This window comes from Meriones unguiculatus, chromosome 20, assembly GCF_030254825.1.
Source record: "Meriones unguiculatus strain TT.TT164.6M chromosome 20, Bangor_MerUng_6.1, whole genome shotgun sequence".
Taxonomy (NCBI): Eukaryota; Metazoa; Chordata; class Mammalia; order Rodentia; family Muridae; genus Meriones; species Meriones unguiculatus.
This window is the reverse complement of record NC_083367.1, coordinates 70,212,659-70,225,351: the sequence shown is the minus strand read 5'-3', so window position 1 is coordinate 70,225,351 and position 12,693 is coordinate 70,212,659. Positions and strand designations below refer to the sequence as shown.

The 12,693-nt window shown below is 43.4% G+C and overlaps 1 long non-coding RNA gene across 2 annotated transcripts in view; it reads left to right on the top strand.

The window, feature by feature from the left end:
- LOC132649443 (uncharacterized) overlaps nucleotides 1-12,693 on the top strand; it is a 268,684-nt gene that overhangs the window by 68,693 nt on the left and 187,298 nt on the right. The gene's annotated exons all lie outside the window — the stretch shown is intronic.

Below are 12,693 nucleotides of genomic sequence, written 5' to 3'. Positions count from 1 at the left end.
TTGTAATTATTTCTTTTTGATGATACTGACAGTGAAGCAGTTCTCTTAGTTTAATTTTCAGCTCATTGGTTATTAGTGTATGTAAATACAAGTGATTTTTAAATTCTTTTTTAAATTTTTTTTTAATATTAGTTACAGTTTGTTAACTTTGTATCCGTGTTGTATTCTACTTCCTATTTCCCTCCCAATCCCACCCTCCCACCCTCATCTCCTCCCTGCCCCTTTCCAAGTCCACTGATAAGGGAGAACCTCCTGCCCTTCCATCAGATACTGGTTTATCAGGTGTCTTCAGGATTGGCTGCAAAGTCCTCCTCTGTGGCCTAGCAAAGCTGCATCTCTCGGGGTGGGGTGGGGGGAGGTCAAAGAGCCCGCCATCGAGTTCATGTCAGGGAGAGTCCCTGTTCCCCTTATTAGGGTCCCCACGTGGATACTGAACTACCAAGGGCTACATCTGAGCAAGGGCTCTAGGTTGCATCCACATACATGGTTCTTGTTTGGAGAAACAGTCTCATAAAAGACCCCTGTGCCCAGATATATTTGGTCCTTGTGGAACTCCTGTCCTTTCCAGGTCATATTGACCCCCCCCCTCTTTTTTTTTTTTTTTTTTGGTTTCCTGTAATCTGCTGGAGGTTTGGTTATGAGTCTTAATATCTGTTTTGATACAGTGCTAGGTAGAGTCTTTCAGAGACCCTCTGTGGTAGGCGCCTGTCCTGTTACTTGTTTGCTCCTACATCCAATGTCCATCCCATTTGTCTTTCTAAGTGAGGATTGATCTTCGTAGCCTGGGTGCTCTTTCTTGTTTATCTTCTTTAGGTGGCCAGATTTCAGTTTATTTATCCTATTTTGTAGGACTATATAAGTGAGTATATACCATGTGTGTCTTTCTGCTTTTGGGATACCTCACTCAGGATGATCGTTTCTAGGTCCCACCATTTGCCTACAAATTTCATGATTTCCTCATTTTTAATTGCAGAGTAATATTCCATTGTGTAAAAGTACCACAATTTCTGTATACATTCCTCAACTGAGGGACGTCTGGGTTGTGATTTTTAAATTCTACAATACTTGATTTAGTACTCCTAATTCTGCTTTGCTGGGCTCTTCAGCATTTTCTAAGTTCACTATCATGTCATACACAAGTAGAGATTTCTTGACCTCTTGGTTTCCACTCTTGAAGCATTTCATTTCAATACTCTAGCTGTTGAGTACAAGTTGTTAAGACTGAACCTCCTGGGATCAACTCCTCATTGTTAAATATGCTGTTAGCTGTGTTGCATTATAAGTCTCTCTCTCTCTCTCCCTCTCTCTGAGGGTGTGTGTGTGTCTGGAAGGGAATTCTCTCATTCCTAGTTCATGGATAGATTGTATCAGCAGTGTGTTGAGTTTCCACACCTCCTTCTGCATTTGTTGAGGGGATGGTAACCTTTGCCCTTCATTCCCTTCATTTGGTGCAGCACATTGGTTGACTTGGGTCTATTGAGCCTTCCTTGTCCACGTGAGGGCAGGGAGCTCCAGGGGTGCAGGAACCAGGGTCCACATCAAGCTGTTTCTACTTCACTGATTCTTTTCTCCTGTAGCTTGTTTTCTAATTTTGCAGATTCTTGTTCCATCATTATATTTTCTATCTTTTGTTTTCCAGAAGTTGCTCCATTTTGATTTATTTCTGAAGTATAAATTAAGGTTTTTGGTTGGAAGCCTTCCTTACTTTGATTGTAAGCATTTATTCTCCTCCTTTTCTTCTTCTTTTTCTTCTTCTTCTTCTTCTTCTTCTTCTTCTTCTTCTTCTTCTTCTTCTTCTTCTTCTTCTTCTTCTTCTTTTTAAAGAAATTCTCTGTGCAGCATTGGCTGTCCAGTACTTGCTTTATAGACAAGGCTGATCTTGAACCCAGAGAGATCCACCTACCTCTGCCTCCCAGAGTGCTGGGATTACAGACATGTGCCACCAAGGCCACCTTACATTTTTCTCTTAATCATCCTTTCACCTGTTTATGGCAGAATCTTTCTTTTCTGGAATGTTATTTTGAATGTCTGTTTCAAAGAATAACATTTACAAGGAAAGAGTATCTTCAGACATTCTAATTTACCATAGGAGAAAAGCACATAGAATTACGTCTTTTACATTTTTATTGTTACATGTGTATGGATGTTTTGCTTAATGTAGGTGTGTGCACCATGGACAAACCAGGTGCCTGTGGAGGCCAAAAGAGGATGCCAGGCCCTGGAACTGGGGTTGCAGATGATTGGATGCCCCATGTGGGTGTTGCTTATTGAACTTGGGTCTTCTGGAAGAGTGTCCAGTGCCTGTCATCACCCAACCATCTCTCCAGCCTACTTATAGGTTGTTTCTTTGTTTAGTTAACAAATCTTAGTATCTCATGATTACTCAGGTTGTCCAGGAGACCTTTACATGGGTCAGCAGATAGCAATTTTTGTTTTCAAATTCTAGCAGACCTAAGAGATGAATACAGAGCCCCTGATTCCTGATCACCTTTGAGATTTAGCAGTGAATCCCTTGGTGATTTGAAAATCACATCAGTGGTAGCTACTCACAGGGCTGAGTGGACAGTTTTTCAGGCCATGGCTCAGTACATGAAAGAGGTAAATGTTTAAAAATTATTTTTGCCAGGCAGTGGTGGTGCAAGGCTTTAATTCAAGCAGTTGGGAAGCAGAGGCATGAAAAACTCTGAGTTTAGGGCCAGCCTGGTCTACAGAATGAGTTTCAGGAAAGCTTAGAGCTACCCAGAAAAACCATGTCTAGAAAAACCAAACACAACACGCATGGAAAGAGCATGCCACAGGTTATTGCTCTTTCCAGAGTGGGTGTTGCATGCTGCCCCCCAGGACTGGCCATCTGTGTGCTTGTCTGCTCTATGCCAAAACAAACAAACAACACACAACAAAAACTGCCCCAAAACGTAAACAAAACACAACAACAAAGACCTGCCTTATCAACAGACAGTAATGCACTGAAACTAAGGAGATGACTTCACCTTTCCTCCTTTGAGTTGTTAGAAGATGGTTTGTGAATCGGCTCTTTCCAGGATCTGTCATTTGAAAACTTTCAGAACACATCACATATTTCTGTGTGTTCTGCTGTCTAGGAAGGCTCCTGGTCTTTGTTTGAGAGTTCACCCTGTAAGGAGGAGGAAAGTGGGAAGAGAATGGGCCTTGTCCCTTCAGAAGCCCGCCCTTCTGTCATGGCTCCTGCTCCTGCAGGACCTAGTTTCTGCAGGGGACCACTGCTGCATCTGTCTACGCTGGGGAACTCTGCCTGCTCCTTAGTCTTTTCATATGTCCACAGTGCCTTATTGTTGTTGTTGTTCTCCTCCATCCGAGTGGATCATAGTTCACAGTGCTTTCTCTACCAGAATTTTCAGCTGGATGAGCTGAGAAAATTATTTTTCCATCTTTCCCTCCTACTTGGTGTTCAAGTTCTCCCAAGTTTCCCAGAGTCAAACCATTAGCTTCAATTGTGTTTTTGAAACTAATTCTGAGCTGAAATCTCTGTGTTTTCTGTAACATTATCATTTCCACTTTAGTAATAATTCCTGCAGAAACGTGACTTTCATATCTGGACAATGCTCTCTGAGCTTCTACCAAAGTGCCTCTGTGGCTGCAGTATTGTCCCCCTGACTTAGAAGGCTCCTGTCACTTTGTCCCTCTGCTTGTTGACACACAGGAAGGGGTGAGTACTCATGACGTGTCTGGTGAGTTTTGGCCATCCTATCAGGCTCCCAGGTATTTTCAAAGGGAAGTATTTCCACCATTGCAAACATTTCATTCTTGTCTATTTCTTGGAGGCCTTGGATACCAGAAGCTATCCAAGACATCTGCTCAGTTGTTCTACCCAGTTGCTATAGGCCTAAGATTTTCACAGTGTTTCTAAGACCTGGTGTTCATTCTTGCACATGTTAACGTATATTTAAATTTTCCTATCAAATCCTCATTCACTAAACAACTATATGGAAGGACAGATGCTATTCAACACTGAAATGTTTGATTGTTTCACATATATCTCATTTCGCATTTATTTCTGTTGTGGTTAGATAGCATGGCCTTCATGATATCTTGTCATTATACATTTTTTTAATTTTTTAATCATTCAAATTGACCTTTATCACTGAGCATGGTATTAGCTCAGTGATAATACCATGAGATTAGAGGCATGTTCTCAGCACTTGGGAGCCCGAGGCAGTCAGATCTTTGTGAGATTGAAGCCAACCTTGTCTATATAGTGGGTTCTGGGACAGCCAGAGCTATGTGGTGAAATCCTGTCTTAAAAAACAACAACAACAACAACAACAAACACCAAAAGTTTTATTGTTGATTGTCCCACATATACTGAAATAGAAGATACACTTTGCTGTCCCAATTTAGAGTGTTCTAGAAATGTTAGCAAAAATAAGTTTGGTCTTCTTGAATGCTGCTCAGTCACTGAGAAAGGAGTGCTGAGGTTCCCAGCTCAAATGGCACATTGGCATATTCATGTTTCCTTTGGTTTGTGCATCTTGAAACTTTATGATTTCATGTAGGGTGACCATTGCTTTCTTATGTTTTCAGCAAAAGCTAGTGGGACCTGCGCCCACCATGTGCTGTCTGGACACTCAGAGACCGTCAGCAGCTGAAACAGGGCAGACAGCCACAGTGTCAAGTCAGTGCCTTGCAGTAGTCCTGGGCCTGTAGCCAGAGGGGAAGTGTCAGTGACTAAGTATGTGAGGTTTCTTCATATCCTCCCTGTCCCTGTCCCTAGTCCCCAGTCTTGGCTGGCCTCATCTCCTCCCTTTTCCACTTTCTTCCCTGTCCTACCCCTACTGTCCAGAACCCCCACCCAAGTCCTTCCTTTTAGTCCTAGCTTTAATCCCCTCTCCTCTCCTGGAAACTCTCAGCCTCACACTCTTCCCCATTATCTGCCTTATCCAAGCTCTAACCTCCAATGCCCTCTTTTTATTTTAATTATTATTATTTATTCACTTTGTATCCCAGCCGTGGGCCCTGCCTCAACTCATCCCTAACTACCCTCCCTTTCTATTCTCCCCTATGCCCCTCCCCTCATCCACTGATAGGGGAGAACCTCCTCCCCTTCCATCTGACCCTACCCTGACAGGTCTCTTCAGAACTCCATTGTCTGCATTGTCTTCCTTTGTGGCTTTGCAAGGCTGTATGTCCCAGAGAGTGGTGATCAGAGAGCCTGGCACTGAGCTCATGCCAGAGACCCTCCCTGTTCCACTATTCAAGTACCCACTTGGATACTGAGTCTATGAGCTACATCTGGGCCAGGGTTTTAGGTCCTCTTCATGCATGTTTGTTGCTTGGGATATCAGTCTCTGCAGGGCCAACTTTCCTTTCTCTGTCTCTGTCTCTGTCTCTGTCTCTGTCTCTCTCTCTCTCTCTCTCTCTCTCTGTGTGTGTGTGTGTGTGTGTTGGTCTCCTTTTAGAGCTCTTCTCCCCTCCAGGTATTTCTACCTCACCCTTCTGTTATAAAATTCTGTGCATTTGATCCAAATGGAGGGTATAAGTCTCAGCCTCTGTTTCAATACCTCCATCAGTAGAGTCTTTCAGAGGCCATCTGTGGTAGGCTCCTGCCTGTTCCCTGTCTTCTCCTGCTTCTAATGTCCATTGAGCTTGCCCTTATGAATGAGGATTAAGTAGCTTCCCTAGGGTCTTCCTTGGTTAGCTTCTTTAGGAGTATAGATTTTAGTATGTTATCCTATGTTACATGTCTAATAACCACTTATGAGTGAATTTATACTATGTGTTTTTTCTGCTTCTGTTACTTCACTCAAGAGAATCTTTTCTAGTTCCCACTATTTGTCTGCAAATTTCATGATTTCCTTATTTTTAATAGCTGAGTAGTTTTCCATTGTGTAAATGTACTACAATTTCTGTATCCATTCCTCTGTTGAGGGGCATCTGGGTTGTTTCCAGATTTTGGCTATTTTGAATAGAGGTGCAAAGAACAGGGTTGAGCAAATGGAGAATTTAACATAGTAAAAATGGCCACCTTTCCAAAAGCAATCTACAGATTCAATGCAATCCCCATCATAATACCAACACAATTCTTTGCAGAACTTGAAAGAACAGTTCTCTATTTCATATTGAAAAACAAAAGCCAGAATTTCTAAATCAATCGTGTAAAATAACAGATCTTCTGGAGGTATCTCCATCCCTAATCTCAAAGCTGTACTGTAGAGCAACAGACATAAAAACTGCCTGGTACTGGCATAGAAACAGAATAGTGGATCAATGGAATTGAATAGAAGACCCAGAAATAAACCCACACACATATGGATATTTTATTTTTTACAAAGAAGCCAAAACACTACAGTGGAGAAAAAATAGTATCGTCAACAAATGGTGCTGGTCTACCTGGAAGTCTACATGCAGAACAATACACATAGATCCATATTTGTTGTCCTGCACACAACTAAAGTCCAAGTGGATCAGAGACCTCAACATAGAACCAGACACTCTAAACCTGTTAGAAAAAAAGGGAAGAGCTTGTAACTCATTGGAACAGGAGACAACTTCCTGAACAGAACACTAACAGCACAGGCTCTAAGATCAACAATCAAAAATGGGACCTCATGAAACTGAAAACCTTCTGTAAAGCAAAGGACATTGTCATCAGAACAAAACAACAGCCTACAGATTGGGAAAGGATCTTCAGCAAGCCTGTATCTGACAAAGGGCTAATGTTCAGAATATATAAAGAACTAACGAAGTTAAACACCAACAAAACAAGTAATCCCACTAAAAAAATCGGGTATAGAGCTAAATTGAGAATTCTCAATAGAAGAATATTGAATGGCAGAGAAACACTTAAAGAAATGTTCAATGTCCTTAGTCATCAGGGAAATGCAAATGAAAACAGCCCTGAGATTTCGACTTATTCCCACAAGAATGGCCAAGATAAAAACTCAAGTGACAACTCATGCTGGAGAGGATGTGGAGAAAGAGAAACCCTCCTTCATTATTGGTGGGAATGTAATCTTGTAAAATGACTTTGGAAATCAATCTGACGCTTTCTCAGAAAATTAGGTATACTGCTACCTCAAGATCCAGCTATAGCACTCCGAGGCATATGTATGAAATAGGCTCAACTATACAACACCAGTTCCCTCGGTGACCCATCCTCACCCCCTCTTGGCTTTGGGGTGGGTGTGGTACTGCCTGCTGGATTATTCTTTATCTCACCTCACTGCTGCCTTCATGCTCTCTCTACCCTTGGAGGCCTCACACTGCTTGTTCTCCCTCTGAAACCTTAGCTCCATGTGCACTGCCTTAGTTTCCTTCTTGCCCTGCCCCCTTCCCTTGCTGTACTCTCTGCCCCATCCCCAGATACAGCTTGTTCTGCCTATGCTCCTGCAACCTCTGGCCTGGCTCACCATGTCCTCACTCTTAGCCTTCTTCACTCTCACACACCTCTGCCGTGAACTCACACATCTGTCCTCGTGCCATCCTTTCCCACTGACCCATCAGCCTCCCCTCCCCTTGCTCCTCCTCCTCTTCTTCATCATCCCCACCTCACTTTTTCTGTTTCTTCACTGTCTCCCCTCACCACCTTCCTCCCAACTCCCCCTCATAACACTCCTTTCCAATTCCCCTGGAACTCCTGTCTGTCCTTCTCCCATCCACACATTCCTCTCCCATTCCTACTCACTCTTCCTGTTACATCCATTTCCCCTATTCCCTTTACCTTCTCCAGTCCCCTATTCCCCAATCCCTTGTTGCTCTGTGAACTGCCTGGCAGAAATGAAAATATTCCCACCTTTAGCTGCAGCACTGAAGAGTGAAGTAGGAGGATCTCTATGTATTGAAGTGCAGCCTGGTCTACAAATCAAATTACAGGCCGCCAGGGCTCCACAGTGAGACTCTATCTCAAAAAACCAAAATACCAAGTGAAACAAACAACAGAATAAAAATGAAAGAAAAAAAGAGAAACATTGATATTCTAAAGAGATGCTTGTGTCTGTCAATCCATCAAATTATGGAAACATGGTCTCCAAAAGATGGAGATTTCCCTGAGCATCTCATGCTGGGAGAAGGAAAGGCTCCAGCCCCAGGGGCAGGTTGTTTCCTGGGAAAAGCTCTCACACAGCTCTAGCAACTTGCCAGACCACTTACAGGCTGAAACTGGAGGCCACACTAGGATGCTTCAAAGGTGGGCAGGGCCACAGCTTGACTGGGCAACTTAGATGTACAAATCCTTGGTTTCTACTTGAACCTTAGTCTTATTGCAGGACTCCAAGATGGATTTGGGGGTTCACTGGATCATCTGTCCCTCTTCCCAATGTGTGCACGATTGTCAAATTGAGATAAAATATGTACTGAACTAGAGAGGGTCTCAGAGGGAACCACTGTCTTTACAGAACACATTATTCCTTGCTTTGGGCTCCTTTAGTCCCAACAGTTGGATAATGGCCCTGTTTTTATTCTAATATTTTTTAGGGAGTGAGAAAAGCTCTCAAAATTAAGTATTATCTCTGTGAAGTCTGAGTCCTTCAATTATCAGGAAAGATAGAGTAATAATCTGTGTGTTCATTTTTGAGACTGTATTTTAATTTCAGTGCTTTCCCCTTCCCTTCTCGTCCCCTAAAAGCTTCCCACATTCCTCTCTCTGCTCACGTTCAAATCATGGCCTCTTTTTCCATCAGTTGTCATTTCATGCATATATGTATTTGTATATACATTCCCAAGAAGAACCTTTTGAGTCTATGCAATGTTACTTATATGTATGTTTCCAGGGTTGACCATTTGACACTGGACAACCAATTGGTGTGCTCTTCCTGGAGAGGACTACCTTTCCTGCTCCCGGGTTTACTCCTTTGCCTACAGTTCTTTGTGTCAGTGTCCCCGACCCCTGCAGTTTGCTATGGTCAGTGCTACCCTCTTTGTTCAGCTCACATTTAGGCAGTCTGGTCAGGGAGTCTTCATTGGTGTAGCTTCTGATGTTACTCACGGCAAAGTCCCTGATCCTCGGGCTCTTACAGTCTTCCCAGCCCTGGTCTGCAGTGCTCTCTAAGCAGTAGTTGTAGAATGTTGTGTAGATGTCTCCATTGGGACTGGACTCGACTCCTCTACTTTGATTGGTTGTAGGTTTCTGTAGTGGTCTCTGTTGTAAAGAGATCTTTTCTGGATGAGTATTAACAAGTACACTTAAGTGTGTGCATAATGACAAATTGTATAGATTGTTGTTGTAGATGGGTTATGATGGTTTAATGAGGAAATAGTTGTAGATTATCCTCCAATAACCATGATTTTACTAGCACTGATGAGTTTGCAAGTTTTCCAGTACCAGGCATGGTATCCCTCATGCTGAGCAAGCCTCAAGATCAAGCAGAGAGCTGCTGGTCACCACCAAGGTATTTGTTCCACTACTGCACCCTCAGGGTTCTCATGCCGTACTGGTTGTTGCTGTGGTTTATAGGCATCTTAGTTGTGTTAGACTGTTGGATGCTTCACTCCTTGGAAGCTTGTATGGTCGCTTTGGCACCATGAAAGTCCTCAAGGAAGAGGCTTCAGGTCCGTTCCAGCTCAGAGGCTTCTGGGACCCATATATGAGGTACATGGTGTCTGCATCAATAGAGACTTACCTTCCCCTTCTGCAGGACAACCCAAGGAAAACGCAATAGGCTGGATGTTTGGGGAATTTCATAGTCCAACAACCACATAGAGAGAGATCCTCTCATGTGATATTGCAGCTTTTCTTAGGGAAATTCTTGGTGGGAATGCTATCAGTCCCGCTAAGAAAAAGTTCATCAAAACTATTATGTATATAATATAAAATATAACTATATATAATATAGTTATATGCTCATGTGGTTTTAATTAATTAATCAATTAATTAATATTACCTGTGTTATAACTTGGTTGTTTGTTTGGTCATTTTTTGTACATAGTTAATAGTATGATTCCACCCAGCTTTTTCAGCCATCCATACTGTTATTTTTCCTCCCTCTCTCCTTTTTTTGTATTTTCCTCCCTCTCTTTTCTTAATGAGACTTTCTTTTTCTGTTTTCTCCATCATCATCCATTTTATCTCCCTATTTTTCTTTATCTATGTTTTAAAGATAGGATCTCATATGAAAGGATTTTTTATTGTAGAAGGGGATAGGGGAGAGAGAGAAATGGAGAGGGGTGCTCAAGGGAGATACACACACACACACACACACACACACACGGAAAGAGAGAGAGATAGAGAGAAACTGAGGAAGTGACAAAGAGTGGCTGGAGGTGCACGCAGGACTGGGCTGGGCAGAGAGTGGGTCATGAGACTAGCAGTTTGGCAATCACCTAACAACACAGGGGTCAGGGGCTTAATCTGGCTGAGCCTGAGAAACTCAGTGCCTGGTACTAGGGCTTTAGCAGCAGTAAGGCCAAGTTCTTACAGAGGGAATCTCATCCTCAGGAAAGGACAGAGACAGACAGGCAGCTTCAGAGTGGAGGTTATAAGAGGAGCAGGAGGTCGGGCAGTGGGTCATGAGTGCCTCCAAGAGACTGCAGGTTTGCAGCTGGAGGGCAGTGGGATGGAAGGAGGCAAAGCTTACCTAAATGTCGGTGGTGGATGTCCTTACAAATGATCAGTGAGCTGAGAGCATGTTGCAGATGCAGTGGGTTGACAATAGAGTTGAGTGGGGATCCCAGTGTGCAAAGATACCAGGTTTGCCTCCTGTATTTCAGAACCAGTGATATAATGTATAAAGATAGGTGCCATGCAAAGATCCGGTAAGGAAAGACATTTATTGTAGGAGGGGGGAGGGGAGAGTGAGGAAGGGAAAGGGGTGCCACAGGGAAAGAGAGACAGAAAGAGAAAGAGAGAAAGGGAGAGGGGTGCCACAGTGAGAGAGAGACAGAAAGAGAAAGAGAGAAAGGGAGAGGGGTGCCACAGGGAGAGAGAGACAGAAAGAGAAAGAGAAAGGGAGAGAGAGGGGTGCCACAGGGAGACAGAGACAGAAAGAGAGAGAGAGAGAAAGAGAGAGAGAGAAAGAAAGAGAGAGAGAGAGAATAAGGCTTGCCAGATAAGAAGGAAATTAGTGCCTGCATTTACAGAACAGAAGAACCCTCTCCTGTCTAAAGAACACCACTATCTGGTGCCATCTCCCCAGAGGCAGACTACATGGGCCTGGGAGCAAGGGCAGCAGCTTCCATAGCTCCCCACCCAGTACCATTGCCAGGGTCCTCCCTAGAGGACAAGGTGCTCCAGCCCTTAGTAGCTGAGGTGTCTTAAGGCATGAATTCACATTGCTACCTGGTGTAAAAGGGTGTAAAAGTGTTTTTTGGATGGAAAGTGGGGAAGGATAGGTGGTGAGGGAAGGGAGCTGAGCAGGCTGGTGTGTTGCTATGGTGTTCTTGTGAAATGGGTACAATTTACCCTTGTTCCTTCAAATGCTGATTTCTCTACCCCACTGTCTGGTTTCAATCAGGACAACTGCATTGTGTTCTAAGTATCACCTTTCTCAAATTTGTGTAAACATGGTACCATTAGTGTTCTGTGTTGTCAATAAAAAACAATCAGCCAATGTGAAGCAATAGAGAAAATAGGGTGGGACATCCTGGTGTGGACGGAGGAGAAAGAGGAGTGGGGGAGGGGAGATCCAAGATGAGAGGACCTGGAATTATTAGGAGAAATTTCCTGTCCTATTATAGGACTAAAAAGCAAGCATAATGTGGGAAATCTGAATGGGAGGAAGATATGTAGGCTTGGAGGTTTAGGATAGAGTAATTACTGCCCAGCATTGTGCTCTAGGTTAATTAAATAAATCCTAGTCTCTGTGTGGTAATTTGGACAAACAGCTGGCTAAGGAATAGCTGCTGTTTAACAAAAAGATATATCAATATTAAATATTAATTATCATCAACACTGGTGGCTGATGAATCACATGGAAATTGAAGCTGAGCCTGGTGGCACAAAGCTGTAATCCTACAGAGAGAAGTGATTGTTGCATGTTCTGTAGTGTGGCAAATGGTGTGAAATCCTGTCTTAAAACAAGAGCAATAGAAAAAAAAATGAGCAAGTGGTTGACTGTGGCTGCCTTGTCCCTCGAATCATTTATTGTGATCTGCTGGAGAAAAAGCATGGGAAGGTGGGAAATATAGTTTGAGGGCAAAGAGGTCCTCAGATGGTTAAGGGTTTTTGAGGTATTTCAGAGGAAGGCAATCTTCATAGACTAGAGTGCCTCAAGTCCAAGGGAGCTGTCTGAGTCAGCTTCCTGACAAGGTCTGGCCTTGTGCCCAGATCATCACAGCCTAGTGATGCTGTGTAGGCTTCCTTTGGATCCCAGGGTAGCTGAGGGCTGAGGGTTTGACCCGTGATAGCTCTCTGGATTTTTCCTCCATGTTTGTTCTCCAGGAATACTTCCTAGCTTGTTTCCTGGCAGAGAAGGAAGTGGAGCAATGTCTGTCTTGCATTAAGGAAGGTCTAGGAGCTTCCCAGCTGAGGACTGCTACCTTATGATCCAAGAGTGTGATGGATCTCCTTCCCCCATCCTCACCCCTCCTTCTACAATTAGGCCATTGCAAGTCACCTGCCGACAGCAAGGACCACAGATAGTGAGAGATCTAATAGCCACAAAGGCCCTTGAGACCCCTTCAGAAGCCCCAGTCTGTTTGGATAACCTGACTCCATGACAGGCTTCATTTTCAATTTTGACTGACTAGGCCTGAGTTTCTGTTTCTTGAAATACAGAAAAAGAA